The sequence below is a fragment of the Dermacentor andersoni genome, chromosome 3 (assembly GCF_023375885.2).
Source record: "Dermacentor andersoni chromosome 3, qqDerAnde1_hic_scaffold, whole genome shotgun sequence".
In the NCBI taxonomy this organism is placed as follows: domain Eukaryota; kingdom Metazoa; phylum Arthropoda; class Arachnida; order Ixodida; family Ixodidae; genus Dermacentor; species Dermacentor andersoni.
Window position 1 is genome coordinate 209,137,987 of NC_092816.1, and position 19,148 is coordinate 209,157,134.

General features: G+C 46.3%; 1 long non-coding RNA gene across 1 annotated transcript in view; it reads right to left on the reverse strand.

Moving 5' to 3' along the window:
- Nucleotides 1–7,913: 7,913 nt before the first annotated feature.
- Nucleotides 7,914–19,148, reverse strand: part of LOC129386114 (uncharacterized) — a 124,054-nt gene continuing 112,819 nt past the window's right edge. The window contains exon 5 of the long non-coding RNA XR_011893214.1: nt 7,914–8,097. This is a non-coding gene — a long non-coding RNA (uncharacterized lncRNA). The remainder of the gene's footprint in view (nt 8,098–19,148) is intronic.

Here is a 19,148-nt window from a genome sequence, read left to right on the forward strand (position 1 = left end):
TGCGATGCATTGCGAAGAAGTGCGTGCTTCCCAGCGACACAAGTCATCGCTTGTCATCACTTGCCCAGTGAAGGTGACTCTGAGCGCATGTACGCAGTATTTGAGTGTGTTGTGCGCTCCAAGGTGCTTGCGCATTACCTCTGCTGGAGCCAGCAGCGATCGCAGATGGACATCGTAACGACACCATAGCAATCGCATTTTTGGCAGGTGACGGCTCTTATGTGCAGTTATGAAATGAGACTTCGAACGGAGAAAGGTGTTGGAACTGTTGAGCGCGCAGCGCTTGTGATGAAGAACTGCCATTGCTCTAGGTCTAGAAAAGCGTGCGATTCTCGGACGCTGACTGTGTTTGCGACGCTGTGGCTCCGATACATCACGATGACAGATCAGCCATCTCAAACGACTGCTGCGGTACGCACTCCTCAGCATCGTCATCCCCCTCGGCGCATCGACGCCTTGCAAGCAGCTACAATGACGTGCTGATAATTATTTACTGTGCGCTACGTCGCCACAATGAATGCAATGAAACCGTGTTGTGGGACCACCTTAGCCCGAGAAGACATCTGCATAAGCCAGCGACAGTCAACGCTTTGTATTTGTTAGTGGTGCTCAGTACATCACCGATGGCAGTGCATTGTGCGAGTTTTAGGTCGGCGGTCAAGATTGTTGATGCCTCTCAGCTCGGCACCGCGTCGCTGTTGCCGAAAAATAAGTTGTGCGTGGCCCAACAGTGATGAGTGGGCGCACAATAGTTACATGCCTCGCGCGGTGCGTGACCTCTGGTTTTGATTGACAGGCAAACTCGTGCTAAACTGGTACATCGCGAAACCCCCTCCGAGTTCAATTTGGGAACATGGCGGCGGCAGCAGCAGCAGCCTGTGTCATTGCATCCAGCAGCAGCAAGCGTCACTATGACCGTGTGGACCCGTTCACGTACATTACCGACGTGGAGTTTCAACGTCATTTTCGCCTGTCGAAGACATCAGTGCGCTGGCTGTGTGACGAGCTAGGCGAAGATTCGTCTGTGGAACAGCGTGGCGGGCTTCACTCGCTCACCGTCGAAGAGCAAGTCCTCTGCGCACTCCGCTTCTACAGGACTGGGAGTTTTCAGGGAAGCGTCGGCGCCGAGCGTTACATTGGACGTCATCAAGCTACGGTGAGCCGCTGTGTCAGAGATGTGTCTGACTCGCTTATCGATGCGGCAGTGCGTAAGCGTAAGACTGCGGCTGAGCGGGCATATATGAAACAACGATTCCTACTTCGCGGGAACATTACGAACCTAGTCGGGTGTGTCGACGGAACGTAGGCAGGAATTAAGGAGCCTTCAATGTCAGCGTTACTGTGATTAGCATTGAAACAGTGTCTAGACACACCATATTGCCAAATTTGTCACTTCTGTGTATGCAACTTAAATTTTGTGTTACCGACATCTCACATGCGGCTGCCTATAATACTGACTTTTTCGCTGGTTGCCGACTTTTTGCCGATTGTTCTACTTGTCTGTCAGGGTGCCTTCCAAATGGCTCACTTTCTTGTGAAAGAGGTTAAATAAGCGTAAATAGATAAATGGATATCGCAGATTGTGTGAAGTACCCTATGAATGCTAATCTCGTAAAGAAGTTGGGGTTCTTCATTGGTGAAGTTACTTAGTATGCATAATACAGAGTTTTCGTCATGCGTCATCTATTGGCCGTACTATGAAACAGCGAGGCATTGCACATTTCGTTGCAGCGCGAGATGTGGATGTTGCGCCAAGCCGGTTGTGGCTACGCATTTGTGGTGAAATGAAAATGCACTGAGAATCTTAGTGTGCTGGCTTCCATGAAGGAAATACTTCAGAGTGTGTGTTCTGTTTACTGTTGACGCATGTGCCAGAGGTTCAGTGCGTCTTTTTAGGCGGGGCGGGGGGGGGGGGCAACTTTATTCTGGATGGACAAATCATATATTTTCGTCTCATAATGGGGCTCTAATTCTTAAGCAGTAGAACAATGCAGATTCATTGCACTGCAGATCTGGGTTCGCATGACGATGTCATGAACCACCAAGGCAAAATTACATATCGGGAAAAATGTGGCGCAGATGCCAATGAAAAGTGGGTCTTTAACCCGACATGCTGAAAAAAAATTGCAGAGCGAATAGACCTTTTGTACAGCTTTAGAGCAATGATTACACAAAACGTGATATGCTCAAACGTGTAAAAGCTTGCTGCAATGCCAAAGTAGGACGAGTGACATGCAGCATAATTTGGCATTGAACATGCCTTTTAACCACTATTTTTATTGTAAGCCTCGCTGTCACACCTTTCCCTCCGGCACTCCCTTTACTGAAACGTGGCACTGTCTTTCCATTGGTGACATGACCATGATGGTAACGGCAGCAGTAAGCTTGGTTAATGCTTGCCCCTTTGATTCCTGTGAGTTTAGTGGTAAAGAATATGGCACGTGCATACACCTGTGCTGCAAAATTTAACGCTTGTGGTGATCTTTTGGGGAACTTCTTATCCATAGGCGCGTATGTAATTGTAAGTACTGCGACCACAATTCGCATGATTTATGTTTATAAGGATGTTATGGTGAGCCACATTGTCGCAAGCGGCTTTGCGGTCGAGTGCTAGAATCGCCCCGGTGTTGTGCGGTGAGATCTGTTCATGGATTTGCTCCTTCAGCTGAAGCGAGGGAACAATATTCAGCATTCGCAGACACCGACGCACCACGCTTCTTGTCTCGGAGATGACGCACGGACTTCTCCACATTGCAACTACAGGGCGCAGTCTTTCCAAGGAAAAAAGCGCGAGAGGAGCTTGGTTGTTGCATGGCGCGTTTGCGAGCGTTAGAACGCACCAGCGGGAGACAACTGCGTGAGACAATAGCCGTGCATCATGGAGGACATGCACAGATAGCGTGGCGGCGGCGCTTTATGGATCGTAGTGTTCTAGGAAAGAACGAGAGAGGAGTCCCGCGGCAGTACATTACTCATGCATAACTATATTCGATAGCGGTAATACATTGTGTCGCTGTACAGATTTATTGCTAACGCATTATTTTTACAGTCATTGTAATATGGGTCATGTAGATTTTTTTATAATTTAGCGGTAAAAGATTCGCCGATGTCGTAATAGAGGGCTTCTGTGTCTACATCAGGTGCGACTTCGTTGCTGTCGAGAGGAACGTCCTGGTCGGCGGTTTTTTGCCTTGTGTTGCAAATAGGGCGTGGCTTCAGAACACGGCTTCACCGTGCTGTCTAAGGGATATTACGTAATGTAGGCGGTGCTTTACGCTTGGAGGCGTTGTTTGGGTGGCGTCGTGCCGTCACTACGTCGTCGAAGTAGTTTATAGGGTGTCTTCGTCGGTGGCACAGGATCTTCAGCATTTCGACAAACAGCAACCACACCTCCATATAGGCTAGCGACTAGTCAGAGGTTGGGCCAGTGCATGGTCGGCGCTGCAGCTACACGCAGCGTCCTGGCGAGATCAAATGAGAAGGTTGTACGAGTCGCCATTATGCCGCGCTGGGCTAGTCGGTAATCTCACGTGGTCGGTCGCCGTGTTGTACAAGCGGAGCGATACGGTGAACTCTCGTGGTCCCATCTCTCCGTATGGGCCACGGCGGTGATCATGCCGCGTTTCTCCGCAGGGAAATCCGAGTGGGCAATTGGCTAGAACGTGCCATGGCTGTCTTACTGCAGAAGTGGCGCTCAGCAACGGGCGCGCGAGGTGGCGGTTGTTGCGGTCGACGGAATTGTGGTGTTGCGAGGCGCTGGCGCGGTCGCGGAGTGAGACCTGCATGGTGGGTGACGGCGGCATAGGTCACGGCATGAGATGCGGCAATTCAGGCTGCATTTCAAAGACTCCCAGTGACTGTGGAAGTTCGTCCTTGACCATGTCAGAGATGGAAGCCACCTTAGGGACTCAGGAAGAGAACATATTGCGCAGTCTTTCGCGCACAATGACCCCTATGACCTCTCGTAGGTAGTAGGAGCCCTACGATTGGAGTTCGCACGGCGGCGGGAGCAGCTGACGTTTACGTTGCCTAGTGCAAATTTGCAGAGTCTTCTCAATTGTCGTCGCATCTGTCGAAATTTCTGCTACAGTATTCGTCGGGCATCGAATCAGTTTGGCGAAGAGTTGTTGCTTTATGCCCCGCAAAAGGAAGCAAAGTTTCTTCTCCTGGGACAATTCCGCGGGGGATTGCGGGAAAAGACGGTTCATTTATTTTCTGAAGATGCCGACGTTCTCATTGCGCAGCTGCATTCGGGTTTGCGGCAGAAGTTAAGCCCTTTTCCTTGGATCGACGCTTATGAAGGTGCCTCGAAACAGACTTGGCGTTCATAGACCGGTCTTCTGGTTCTCGAAGCAGCGAGATGTTACGGCACCCTTCGAGGAGAAGTACACAACGCGCAGCTTGCCGTCAAAGTTCCAATTGTTAAAGGTTGTAGCCTTTTCGAATGTATCTAACCACGTTTCTGCGTCGTGGGACTATGCTCCAGTGAAGGTAGGTGATTCCTGGGTTATTGCAATACGGTGGGTGCAAGTGATGCACGGTCTGTCATGGTAGTAGTTGGCTCACTCAAAATCTTCCTGGTCGTCTCATGTAGAAGTCCAAGCAGCGAAGGCAGGTGTGCTACCTGAGGCTAGCTCGATGGTTTGGAGGGACGCGGTAGTGTTGTCTTCGGGGTGTTGGCTAGAAGAGGCGCCCGTTAAACGAGGAAAAAAACGCCTCCACGCGATGGTATGTTGCAGTGAACAGGAAATCTGCAGTGGCACAACGATAGTCATGTAACTAACTGTTTATTGGATGAAGCTTTGCCCAGCAAAACAAGTAGCACAATGGTATAGTGACACGCACACTCATCAGTAGTTGAAATCTAGGCTGCTATTTTGTAGGCGTTCGAAAAACCGACGTTCGGCTTCATCTCGCGCCATTTTCCTAGGCCGCGTCGATATCGTAGGCTAGGCCAATCTAGGCCAAATGCGTGAGACAATAGCGAACGTCGGCTTTTCGAACCCGTACAAGACAGCCGCCCGGACCTGCGGGTAAGCTCGTCGGCTTTTATACATAACTCGCCCAAGGTTTCACTACTGCTTGCATGCCATCTACAAGTAGTGCAGTGTTGGCATGCGCATGCAATCAAAATATACGAGGTTGGGCGAAAATATAGATAACTGGTAGAATCAAAATATTATTCTAGTAAGTTCCAAATCATTCAGGCACCCGCCGTGGTTGCTCAGTGGCTATGGTGTTAGGCTGCTGAGCACGAGGTCGCGGGATCGGATCCCGGCCACGGCGGCCGCATTTCGATGGGGGCGAAATGCGAAAACACCCGTGTACTTAGATTTAGGTGCACGTTAAAGAACCCCAGGTGGTCGGAATTTCCAGAGTCCTCCACTACGGCGTGCCTCATAATTAGAAAGTGGTTTTGGCATGTAAAACCCCATAATTTTAAAAATCATTCAGGCGCGTCTAGCGCTGAACCATAACTCTAAGCTGTTGGCGGGTGCATTTGGGTGCGCGGAAAAACGATATATATGTGTACGCATGAATATAGTTCTGCGAAAGCCTTCCATGCTCTTCAAAAGCACCTTCACTAGGCAGCCAGAGATTTTGCCGCCCACAGGGATATGCCATAGCCCGATTAATTCGCTTTTACTCAAATCTTTTTGTTGCTTCTTTCTATAACAGGCAAGCTTGGAACCACAATCCAATAGGCTTCCTTGGTGATGTCAAAGCTTTCATACTCAGCCCGCTCCCATTGATCCTAAGCAGCTGACTCGGCATCTCGGCCCACGTGGTGGCTCATTTATCTGATGCCTTCTGTGGCGTCAGTATTTCGAGTGGTTGAGCTCGCCCCCAATAAATATGTCCAACCAACATACGTGAAAATATGTGAAACATGTAAATAAAATACCATTTAAATAAGTAAATAAGCCATCACCATCATCGGCCTATTTATGTCTGCTGCAGGCGAAGGCATCTCCTTACGATCGCCAATTAGCCCCGTCCTGCGCCAGCCTGTTCCAACTTGCGCCTACTAATTTCTTCATTTCATCACCCCACGTAGTTTTCTGCCGTCCTCGATTGCGCTTGCATTCTCTTGGCACCCATCCTGCAACTCCAATGATCCAACAGATAACAATCCTATGCATTACATGGTCTACCGAGCTCGATTTCCTTCTCGTAATGTCAATTAGAATATCGGTTATCCCCATTTGCTCTCTGATTCACACCGCTCTCTTCTTGTCTCTTAACGTTGCGCCTAATATACTTTGCTACATCGTCCTTTGCGCTGTCCTAAACTTGTTCTAGAGCCTCGTTGTCAATTTTCAAGTTTCTGCCCCATATTTCTAGCACCGGTAGAATGCAGTGATTGTACACCTTTTTTTTATAACTCATAGTAGTAAGCTCCGAGTCAAAGTCTGCAAATGCCTGCCCGTATGCACCCCGACCCACTTTCATTCTTCTTAAATTTCCGTCTAATGATGACAGTCACCTATGAATAATTGACCTAGATAAACGTACTCCTTCATACAGTGTAGAGGCTGATTAGTGATCGTTAATTCTTGTTTCCTTGCAAGGTCATTAAACATTTTCTCGGTCATCTGCACAATAATATTTAATACCCCACTCTTACACTTCCTCAATCATTTATTGCAATTCTTCACCAGTCCAGATGGGCAGGACAATATCATCGGCAAACCGAAGGTGCTGAGATATTTGTCGTTGATCCTCACTCCTAAGCCCTCCCAGTTTAATAGCTTGACTACGTCTTCCAAGAATGCAGTGAATATCTTTGCAGAGATTGCAGTCTCATTGCATCTCCTATCATTGCAGTCTCCTTGCCTGACCCCTTTCTTGATAGGGGGCTTCCTACTTTTCGTGCAGATAACCAAGGCAGCAATGGAATCTTTGCAGATATTTCCCAAGATATTCGCGAATGACTCATGTAACTTTCGATTAAGTAACACCTCTATGGCTGCTGTTAACTCTACTGAATCAAATGCCTTTTAATTATCTATGAAAGCCATATAGAGGGGTTGGTTGTACTCTGCAGATTTCTCGAATACCGGGTTGATGATATGAATGTGACCCATTTGGCTTAAGACAGCCTGTTCGCTTGGTTGACTGAAGTGTTGCCCTTATTTAATATTGTCTTGGTGAATATTTTATAATATACTCAAAGGAAGCTAATGGGCTCATAGTTTTTCAATTCTTTGTCGCCTCTCTTCTCTTGTATTACTATAACGTTGGCCTTATTCCACTTCTCCGGTACACTCGAGGTATTGAGGCGTAATCTATAAAGGTCCGCAAGCTTTTCAAGCATGACATCTTCCCCACATTCAGTTTATTGTGTTATATTCTGTCTTCTATGGCCGCTTTCCTACGGGTCATATCTTGCAAGGCCCTTGTAATTACGCTATTAGTAATAAAAGGGACCTCTTTATCCTCTTCATTACTACTTAGAATGAAGGTAGCGTGGCTGCTCTGGCTACTGAACGTGTCAGTATAGAATACTTCCGCTGCATTTACTATACATTCTAAATTGCTGATAATACCCTGCTTATCTTTCAGTGCACACATCTTGTCTTGTCCTGTGCCAAGTTTTCTCCTGATTCATTTCAAGCTGCGTCTATTTTTTACTGTTTCCTCAGTCTTTGTCATGTTATTAGTTCGAATATCCCTTAATTTCTTGTTGTTGATTAGTTTCGACAGTTGCGCGGATTCTATCTATTCTCTTGAGTTAAACACTTTAATGCTTTGTCGTTTCTTTATTTTCTTTTGTTGCTTGGGAGAGCATGCCTACTGGTTGCCTTGGTGCCTTCCCTCTCACTTCAATAAATAAATGGTACCTATTACCATAAATTGCCAATAAGCATTTGTAAGCCTAAGGGAATGACAGGAACCAATCAGCTTAAGTATTGTCAGTTCCACCACGGAGTCACTTTATTAAGCATCAGAGACACTATTCGGTTTACTTGTGTTAACACGAGGTAGGTGCTTGCATATTGCACGTCGTATATCGACCTTCAACTCTGCACTGCCATCCTTCGGGTTCAGTGCCCGGATCTCTCGGCTTCCTGCATTGGCCAAGGGTACCTTGAGCTGTAATGAAAACGTAATAACTTATATTGCAACCGTCTTAAAATGTTAGAACACGGCAGAAGGGGGGAATTTATATTTTAGGGTATTTCACGCACTTTCCGGGGGCATTGTATGTATGTATGTATGTATGTATGTATGTATGTATGTATGTATGTATGTATGTATGTATGTAAGCATTTTCCCATCTACCTAGGCCACTGGGTAGTGCGTCGTCGAATGGGTGGCGCATCGGGCACGTGTGCTAAGGGTACAGACTTTGGAACCAATGCTCGCATCTCCTTGTCTCACTGAGTAAGTGGCAATTTGTACATGAGTGCCGCTCTTCAGCAAGCCTCTTCCACGCCGACATGGGTCACCTTAGATGCAGGACTGTGTAGACTTACATTCAATGAAACTCACTGACGCGGAGTTGTTGCCCTATGTATGTGGCATTTGACCTGTGCAGGTCTTCAATCAACATATTGCATGCCATCTTGGGACACTGTGCATTTTCCATTAGGTGCGTGTCATTCTTTCATGACCGTCTTTGACGGCGGCTTCGGTAACTACGTATATGCCAATAGGAATGTGGTGCTTAAGAAGGACGAAATAGAATGCAGCGGAACCCATCTTTCGATGACTGTCGATGACAATGCATTCAGCATCGAAACAGTTATGTAAGAGGAATACATACGTACTGCATTCATCTTTCGCGCTTTCTTGAGAGCACTTGCCGCTACCGTGCATCCTGCGCTAGCCATTCGAAACGCATGGCGCGCCGGTGCATGTGGATGCTGAGGAACGCATCATCCGGCAACCGGGTACGTCTCTCGCGTTCCTGTCTCGACACGTTTTTCCATCTAGAGGCACTGCCAAGAAGTTCCCGCTTGGCTGCCGAGACCGGAAACGTTTTGAACCGGTGGATGGCAATGCTGAGACTTCGTCCTTCGCTTGCCGTCCACCTTGTAGCACATGGTTAAACCCAGGTTGGTTAGAGCTTCACTTAGAAGAAGCACCGGAAATCAAGTTAAATCCCGCAAAATGTATTCTTTATAGATGTGAAAACGAAGACGGGACATATTATTCAACAAATATTTTTAAGGCTATACGGAAGCTATTATTTCACTTTATTTTATTGATTGTGGATATTTTATATACAAAATTCGTTCATTGTAATTTTTCTTTTGTGTTGGGCTGCTGAGTACGAGGTCGCGCGCTCGAATCCCGGCCACGGCGGCCGCATTTCGATGGGGGCGAAAAGCGAAAACACCCGTGTACTTAGATTTAGGTCACGTTAAAGAACCCCAGGTGGTCGAAATTTCCGGAGTCCTCCACTACGACCTGCCTCATAATCAGAAAGTGGTTTTGGCACAAAAAATCTCATAATTTATTAAGTAATTTTTCTTTTACCCGATGCATTTTTGTTAAATTAGGTAGTTGCCTTTTCATGTGTAACGGCTTTCATAATCAGAATACGGAAGAGGTGAATTCACTGGAAAGTCCATGCTAATAGTTGCATGGGACAATAACAACGCCTTGTGGCCAAGTAGAGTGTTGAACGTTTATGTTGATTGGAAGCTCAGGCAAGCCGAAACATATCTGCATTAATTAATTTAATTTTGTCACCTAGAGGCTAGAGACATTGCACATGGGAAACTTAAGAACAATTACTAAATGGTTACAAGAATGGGGTATATTAGAATATAGAAAAGAACAATATTTGCTGTTAATAGTAAAATTATAGATAATGAGTTACTCCAGTGTACATATTGCTAGGTAAGGCAATAACTAGAAATCATGTAATGTGTAGTGATTGCAAGATAGCTGCTATTTATAAAACGTTAGCTAATACTTGTTTAGGCGCATTGTTATGAGTAATCGCAACAAAGTGTACCGGAACATGGTTCGGTTCTCGAGATGTGCGATGAAGGACTGAATTAAAGAAGAAGAGTTCAGGTGTCACTTGACATATTGCCTAACTTGTCATATTGATCAATGCGATAAGCAACATACAGTTGTTGAATAATTAGATGATTTCGCATCAACTGGCGGTGGTAGAAATTATACAAAAAGAAAAACAGGATATCTTGCTGCGAGATGCTAATACCGGTAAATCGAAGTTCTCATTCAGAATGCTTATGCTTGCTCTTTTATTGTGCCATGAACGAATAAGTTTTAAAGAAGTAACCAGTTTAGGCCGATATGATTCCTCGACTGGCGATGCACATCCTAATAGTGGGCGTATTTGTGTCGTACAGAGCAATAGTTTTATAATGGACGAAACCGAATGAAAATCCCGGTGAACGTCGTAGAGTCCGGTTGGGGTTGTTCATTATGTAATCAGCATGAACAGCCCGAGAAAGGTTAGTCATAATAATAACGCTGAGGTAATTATAGTTGTCAAGAGATTCAAGAGTACTGGATTCAGGAAGTAGATAAGCCATGAATTGCTCGGAATATTTCAATAATTTCAATTTGTTAGTGGTACATTTCAGTAATGATTTGCTAAACAAGCAAATACAAAGCAGCCTGACATGCAATGTTGTTTGTGCGTAAAGGAGGTAAGTTGAGTCTCAAACAAATATGTTGGACCGAAACCATGCGGCGCTGACGTAAAAATGTATTGCTTTCGAGAAAATGCAAGATTAATATATATAAAGTCCTTGAAAATTTTACAGCAGACACTGGAAAAGAGATTGGTCTACAATTAGCAGATGGGATTTAGTTGCTAATTTGCGGGGTTAGAACCATATGCCTCCTTTGACATTCCATAGGCAAAATAGATCTGTGGAATGATTGTTGAAAAAAGGTTGGCTAGTATATCGATACTGTAAATACGCGTTTTCTCAAAAAATGAGTGCCTATAGAATTGCCACACGGGGATGACATTTCAAATTGCCAATGTGACGAGAAGCACCAAATGTTATAATAACTATTCTAACCAGGGTAAAAATGTACATTTATACAGAGAATCATGATTTGGGCTAGATGATCGCAAAAAGCTTGTGTTAAATTCAAGTGTTTAGAACAGCCGCACTATAGACAGCAGGATTATGCTCACAGGACGTACCATTCCATATCTTTTTGAATTCAGAAAGGCTATTTACGTGCAACATTTCGAATCACAGTTTTGTGGTGCTTAGCAAATATTGAAGCACGCTAGTTTGAAAATTATTCTTGGCGATTGTCATTGGGTCGAGAAAATCACCCAGTGCCGACGTATAACTTTCCCGGGCTGATTCATAGCGATGATGTAGCTAATTCTATAAAACCCTTTTTGTATTGCTAAAGGTCCGATATGGGTATTGCACCGAAGTTCCCGTGGGTTGGAGGTGATTTTGTGGACAAGAATTTGCTTTTTTGTAAGGTGTTCAGCTTCAGATGTAAATTTTTTCATTTATACTGGCGGAACTGTCATTAAAATCTTGAATCGATATTCCTCGTTATTTCTACTAGCTCGTTATTTCTACCGTCAGTGTTAGCTTTCATGTAGTTGTGTATGCTTTTCGTTATTTTTGTAATTCAGAGAGGGGCGGAAAGGGTAATGGCGAGAAGTGTGTGATTGATAATGCAGGCAAATCGCGTTAACAAGGAACAAAGTTTGGGACCTGTGGTCAAGATTATATTGTCACGTGTCAAATGTGTTTGCTGAGTCAGATTACATTTCCACTAGGTGTCCGAGCTAGCGCTGAGAAAGATGTTACGAGGGGGAAGCGTGCTCTCCAAAACGCGGGCGCTGAAAAAGAATAAGTGGTGACTGAGGACACAGGTTTTTGCGCCATTATTTAAATAATAAACGTGGTCACAAGCCAGCACTTGATCTCTCAATCACTACACCACGCGGCGGTGTTCCATTTTTAAATCTTTACCTACACAGAGCTGGTCTGACTCCTCACCAAAATCTCCTTCTTGCGGGCAACTTAAAATATTGCATGATTTTCGCATTGATTGTCAAAGATACTCTGAATTAAAAAAAAGAACATTAGGAAGACCATTCCGCCTCTTAGACGACACATAAATGTTGAACAATTGGGCACGGCGACATGAAGGTTGGTCATGCCATCAAGAATTTTATTGCAGGGTCAGAAAGAGTTCGATTTTAAAATGAGGGCTTAAGGTTGCGTCATACTTTTACAAAATTATTTTATTATATGTACTTTGTTTTCATTTTTTTTTCTGTCATTCGGATAAAATCAGAACTTAGAATCTATCTACTAAATCCAATACACCTATTCAGAAATGTTTACGTTATTTGATTTTTTTTGTTCCATTGAACTACCATGTTCATGGCCAACCCCCAAATAAGTATGTACCACTAACACCAGGCTGAACATCTGCACTTTAGAGTATCCACGCATCTTGTCCTGCTGGCTGTGTTACCAACACTGCACGTATTTAAGTGTCATTTCGTGACAACACTTTTGGAGGGGAAGGGTACGGTTTATCCGACGTCACAAACCCCTCCAGGTAGCAGGTGTACAAGCCCTGTACTTGCACACACATCTGTCCATCGGGCCAACATGCAAATCCGAGGAATGCCTCCTGGGCGTGATCATCTCTCTGAAACAACGTCGGCGGCCCCAAATACCGGTATGCTAGGCTTCCTTCTGAAGGAATGTCGACGTCTCCACGAACAGATATGTAATATACGACTGCAACAGCAACTCAGTACCTCCTGAAGAATGTACGAGAGGCGAAAGTGTTGCCCGGAGGTATCTTCGAAGATGTACCAGACTGGTGGGTAAACATGAGCGCGTTGCAGAAGTCAATGAGTGGAGCGACACGGCGAGACTAAGAAACGTGTACATCAGCTTGGACGACCATGCTCGTACTTGGTACGACAACCTAGGTGCGCTCATCAAATTCTGGTACGAGTTCTGCCGTTCCTTGATGGAAACCTACGCCAATACTGATCATCGCGAACAAGCCCAATGGGTGCTCCACTCCCGCATCCATCTGCTGTATGAGAGCATGACTACGTACGTCGAGAATCTGACGCGCCTTTTTCATCGGCGGGCCAGAGAAAAAGCAGCTACCCAATTTGATGCATGGAGATGAAGAACAGCTTATTTCTAGCCTTGTTCAAAGCCCACTGAATACCGTTGCTGAATTCTTGACCTGCGCCACCACAATGAAGAAGATGCTACAGCAGCACTGAACTTTCTATGACAGACAAGTGAGCGCTACATAACCGATGGACCAGTTATCAGCTACGCATGGCATGCAAATGAACGCTGCTTCACGGATGGACGCGTTTGCCTTTGAAAACATTGACTTTCTTCGGGACCTTATCCGAGACCTTACCCGGTCATAGAGCTTCAGCGGCCCAGCAGTCCGCTTCAGCCCATAGTGGGTTCCACTTCTACTCGTGTGAGAAATTAAGTTCGGCAAATGATCCAGCGTCCCCTTCGAAGCACTAATACGCCACGCCACCTGTGTCAACACAGCTGCAGCATGCATAGCATGCGGAAGTGTTGGGGCGAGCCTCTGTTCCCACTTCAACACCTTTCGTCCTGACCACGTCTTATGCCACGTCATTCCTCCTCCACCCACCAGCGAAACCAATCCAATGTATGGAGGATCGGCGCCAGTTCCAGAAAAAAACGAGACGTCTGGCATGCCCTGGACAGATGGCAGTGTGACGATGTCGGTCATGTATACCAGGAGTGCCCACACCGCCGCATGCGATGGCAAGGTTTTGACGCAGATTGACCAAACCCCACATATGGCCAATGGCCTAGGACGACTGAGGAATACTTGATCTAGTATTATCACCGCGTGACTTAATCTCTCGAGAAAAGACGATACATGACTGCACAATAACTTTTGAATTCCACGAGCATGAAGAGCTAGAATAGTGATATAGGCGTGATTTAGAAACGTGTCTTTAATATTGCGCAGATAAGGACGTTCCCTATAGATGTGACATGAAGATCTTCTAGTGTGAATGCGTGAGTAATGTGTGCTTTGGCAATGTTGTTTTCAATGTTTCTGCATAGCAACTGCTGATGCTGTAATTTCTTCCGCACTAAAAGCTCAGTTGAAGTCCGGCGATTGTTCTCGGTGCATACTTTTTGTTTTTCCGTCCTCAAATACACGCTATTATTCCCATGCTCCTCAAGCGCCAAAACCACCCTTTCGAAGACATCCTATCGGCGTGAGTACGGTTCACTCGACGCCATTTATGACGCCAGCGACTAAACTCTGTGATCGACTCTCGTTAGACATACCTGTTGTGCTCGACGGCCATCCGTTAGTGTGTTATTGGAAACGGGTGCTGACTACTCAGTCTTCTGCGAGAAACTAGCGAGGGTACTTAAAAAAACTTGCCACGACTTGTTCTAGAGTCCAAATCCGTACTGCTGACCGGCATATCCTAACGCCGTAGCGCCAGTGCACGGTGAGAGTACAAATCCGCGGATCTACGTATGCGACCAGGTGCCTTATAATCCGCGATTGTTCTCGGGACCGCATCTTGGACTTCGATACTCTGCGATAGTATGGAGCAAGTGTGAACCTCTGGCAGCACTCAGCGACCTTCTCGACAGAAAGACCAGCGAACAGCCTCGAAAATTGCCGTCGTAACGCGCTTCGGTTTTAGGCCGACAGTGCAACGCTACCACCATGAAAATTTCCACATAGCGGTCCTTTGCGACGATCTACGTTACGGCTTAACTATTGGAAAAGGCACTCGCTCTTTTATGCTGACTCATTGTGCATGTACAGCGTGCAGTGTTGTCAGGCTTCTAGCTGGACATTCCGCGCTCCTCTGCCGGGAATTTCTGCCGGCAACGTCGACACCTATTTCGTCGTAGTGCTGTGACTTTCGCTGAGCTCATAGCAGCGGCTGCTGAATGGGCTTAGTCTTGACAATGGACAGCTAAGCCTCGACACTCAGTAGTATCGACATCGATTCCGACCTATCGGAGGAAAAGCGAAAATCGTTGCGGGAATTGTTACTTCCGTTCGAAGAGTGCTACGCATCTCCTTAATGTACGCCAAACGCCCATCACGAGACGCCCCGTAATGAAGTATGACGATTCACGTCCTATAATATGACTGTCTTGTTTTGTTTCGCGAAAGAGCGCAACGTGATTAACCTACAAGTCGTAGAAATATTTGGTGATTACGCCATAGAACGAATCCAAAGCCCTTGGTAGTCCCCGGGGGTCCTCGTCAATAAGAAAGGCGGAATTCTTCGGTTCAGCGTTGGCTACAGAAATATGAATAAGCTCACAAAATGAAGAAAGACGTTCATACGTTTCCGGGGAGCGATGATTCATTAAATCGACTGCATCGAAGCCCGTATTTTTCGTCCGTAGGTCTGAAGCGCAGATATTGGCAAATTTAAGGTAACGAATGATATCGCAAAAAAACTGCCTTTTTTACCCAGCATGAACTGTAGAAATTTAAATTGTTCCTATAGGCCTCTGGTATGCACCGCCCATATTCCACGGAATGGTGGACACTGTTCTAACTGGTCTGAAGTGGCCCACTTGAGTATACCTAGGTGACGTCGGTGTCTATGCGGCTACCTTCGAAGAACATCTGAAGAGTTTACATGCGGTACTTGAGGCACCCCGCTCCACTAATCTCACGCTAAAGCTTGAAAATTGTCACTTTAATTTCGAAGAGCTTCACTTTTCCTGGCATGTCGCGAGCGCTGACGGCGCCCAGTTTGACCTGGACAAAACATCTGCTGTTGCTACTTTTCCGGTTCCTCGTAACAACAAAGCAGTACTCCTCTTTCTCGGTCTGTGTGCGTACTATCGCTGCTTCATCGCTCATTTCTCCTTGATCGCCGAACCACTCATTCGCCTAACGAAAAATGACCCAGCTTGTGTTTGGAGTGATGAGTAAGACACGGCTCTCGCCGACCCGTCCTTACTCATTTTGACAAGGACGCTGACACCGAGGCCCATACCGACGCGAACAGCATCGTTCTTAGCACTGTACTTCTTCAACACCAGGAATGCGTTGACCAAGTCATCGCTTACGCCAGTCGTACTCTTTCACGCGCCCAAATCAACTCCAACCTCGAAGAAGAGTCTCTAGCAGTTGTGTGGGCCACCATAGAATATCGCCATTATCCCTACGGTCGCCATCAAAGTGATCACGGACCGCCATTTCTTGTGTTACCTGGACAATTTACGAGACCCATCCGGGCGGGTCCGGACTGACATGGTTGAGTCTGTGTCCGCACAAGTTTGTTGTTACCATCGCCTACGAATCGGGCCGCAAACATGGAGATGCGGACACGTTGTCGCCCGCTCCTGCCAAACCTTGCAGTGATGACGTGGGCGAAATCGGCGGATTGCTGGGGACCCTCGCGACATCTGACCTGATCTTACGTCAGATGGAAGAGAGAATACTCTAGAGGAATTCGAAATCCCACAGGTAAGGCCGGAAGAAGTAAAGAAAGCCTTGGGAGCTATGCAAAGGGGCAAGGCAGCTGGGGAGGATCAGGTAACAGCAGATTTGTTGAAGGATGATGGGGAGATTGTTCTAGAGAAACTGGCCACCCTGTATACGCAATGCCTCATGACTTCGAGCGTACCGGAATCTTGTAAGAACGCTATCATAATCCTAATCCATAAGAAAGGGGGCGCCAAAGACTTGAAAAATTATAGACCGATCACCTCTCTGTCAGTTGCCTACAAACTATTTACTAAGGTAATCGCAAATAGAATCAGGAACACCTTAGACTTCTGTCAAGTAAAGGACCAGGCAGGATTCCGTAAGGGCTACTCAACAATACACCATATTCACACTATCAATCAGGTGATAGAGAAATGTGCTGAATATAAGCAACCCTTATATATAGCTTTCATTGATTACGAGAAAGCGTTTGATTCTGTCGAAACCTCAGCAGTCATGGAGGCATTACAGAATCAGGGTGTAGAGGAGCCGTATGTAAAAATACTGAAACATATGTATAGCGGCTCCACAGCCACCATAGTCCTCCATAAAGAAAGCAACAAAATCCCAATAAAGAAAGGCGTCGGGCAGGGAGATACGATCTCTCCAATGCTATTCACAGCGTGTTTACAGGAGCTATTCAGAGACCTGGTGTGGGAAGAATTGGGGATAAAAGTTGATCGAGAATACCTAAGCAACTTGCGATTCGCTGATGATATTGCCTTGTTTAGTAAGTCAGGGGAACGATTGCAATACATGCTCACTGACCTGGTAAGGCAAAGCAGAAGAGTGGGTCTAAAAATTAATCTGCAGAAAAGTAAAGTAATGTTTAACAGTCTCGGAAGAGAACAGCAATTTACAAAAGGCTGGAAGTGCTAAGGGAGTACATCTACTTGGGGCAGATAGTGACGGCGGATCCGGATCATGAGACGGAAATAATCAGAAGAATAAGAATGGGCTGGGGTGCGTTTGGCAGGCATTCTCAGATCATGAACAGCAGGTTGCCATTATCCCTCACGAACAAAGTGTATAATGGCTGTGTCTTACCAGTACTCACCTACGGGGCAGAAACCTGGAGGCTTACGAAAGGGGTTCTACTCAAATTGAGGATGACGCAACGAGCTATGGAAAGAATGATGGGTGTATCGTTGAGGGACAAGAAAAGATCAGATTGGGTGAGGGAATAAACGCGAGTTAATGACATCTTAGTTGAAATCAAGAAAAAGAAATGGGCATGGGCAGGACATGTAATGAGGAGGGAAAATAACCGATGGTCATTAAGGGTTACGGACTGGATTCCAAGGGAAGGGAAGCGTAGCAGCGGGCAGCAGAAAGTTAGGTGGGAGGATGAGATTAACAAGTTTGGAGGGACGACATGGCCACAATTAATACATGACCGGGGTTGTTGGAGAAGCATGGGAGAGGCCTTTTCCCTGCAGTGAGCGTAACCAGGCTGATGATGATGATGATGATGATGATGATGATGATGATGATGCGGCAATACGAGGACGCCAAAATACGCCCTTGCACCGATCACTTAGAAGGCAAGAATGTAACAGTACCGGGACACCTTTCTCGCAGTCTCTCGACCTTCTGCCTTCCAAAAGGTATCCTGTACAAAAGAAAATTCCGTACCAGCGACAGCGTATCTGCTGGCTGCACGTGTTGACCTCCGTGAAGGCATTTCCTTGCCTACTTTGGTGAGCCCACATCTGGGCACTTGAGTTTTTCGCGTAGTCTTGCCAGAGTGCAAAGACGTACCACCGGCCCAGACTTTCTACCGCAGTCAAGCGTTACGTGCGAAGCTGCTGCGAATGTCAACAAATAAAATCGTCGACTATAAAAGTCGCGGGATTACTCCAACCAATCGCACCAAGTAACCTGTTTGATCAAATGGTCGTGGACCTGATGAAAACCTTTCCTTCGTCAGCCTAGAGAAACCAGTGGGTTATAGTCGCTACAGACAATCTAACACGTTTCGGCGATACGAAAGCTGTACAACGTGCCACAGCATAAAAACTCTCCCTGTATTTTTATAGATCGCATAGTCCTCAGGCATGATGCCTCACCATAATTCATCACCGACAGAGGAACTGTCTTTGCAGCCCAACTCATAGAGCACATCTTCAGGCTTAGCTGCTCACAGCATCGCAAGGCCACTGCCTATCATGTTCAGACCAACGAATTGACCGAACGGTTAAACACGATCACTGCTGACATGGAGTCTATATATTTAGACGTTCAACATAAGCGATGCCATGAGGTCCTGCCGTACGTTACATTCGCGTGCGACACCGCCGTTCAGAAAACCACACGATTCACGTCATTCCATCTTGTCCCTGGTCGTGAGGTCCACACTATGGTAAAGCATTGCTTTCGCCCGACATCGACGCTTCCCTCACTTCTGACGCCGAGCTAACTGAAGCGCGGACGAAGTTCCTGAACTCACCCGCAAACACATCACGAAGCAGCAGGGTGCAGACGCACGGCGCTACAAACTTCGACATTAGCAAGTCGAATACTAGCCAGGTGACCAAGTCTGGACGTAGACTCCGATCCATCCTTAGGCCTTGTCTCAGAAGCTGGTTAGTCAATACTTGGGACCTTAGAAATGCAACGCTGCGTTAGTGAACTTCAAGGCCATTCTGGATGGC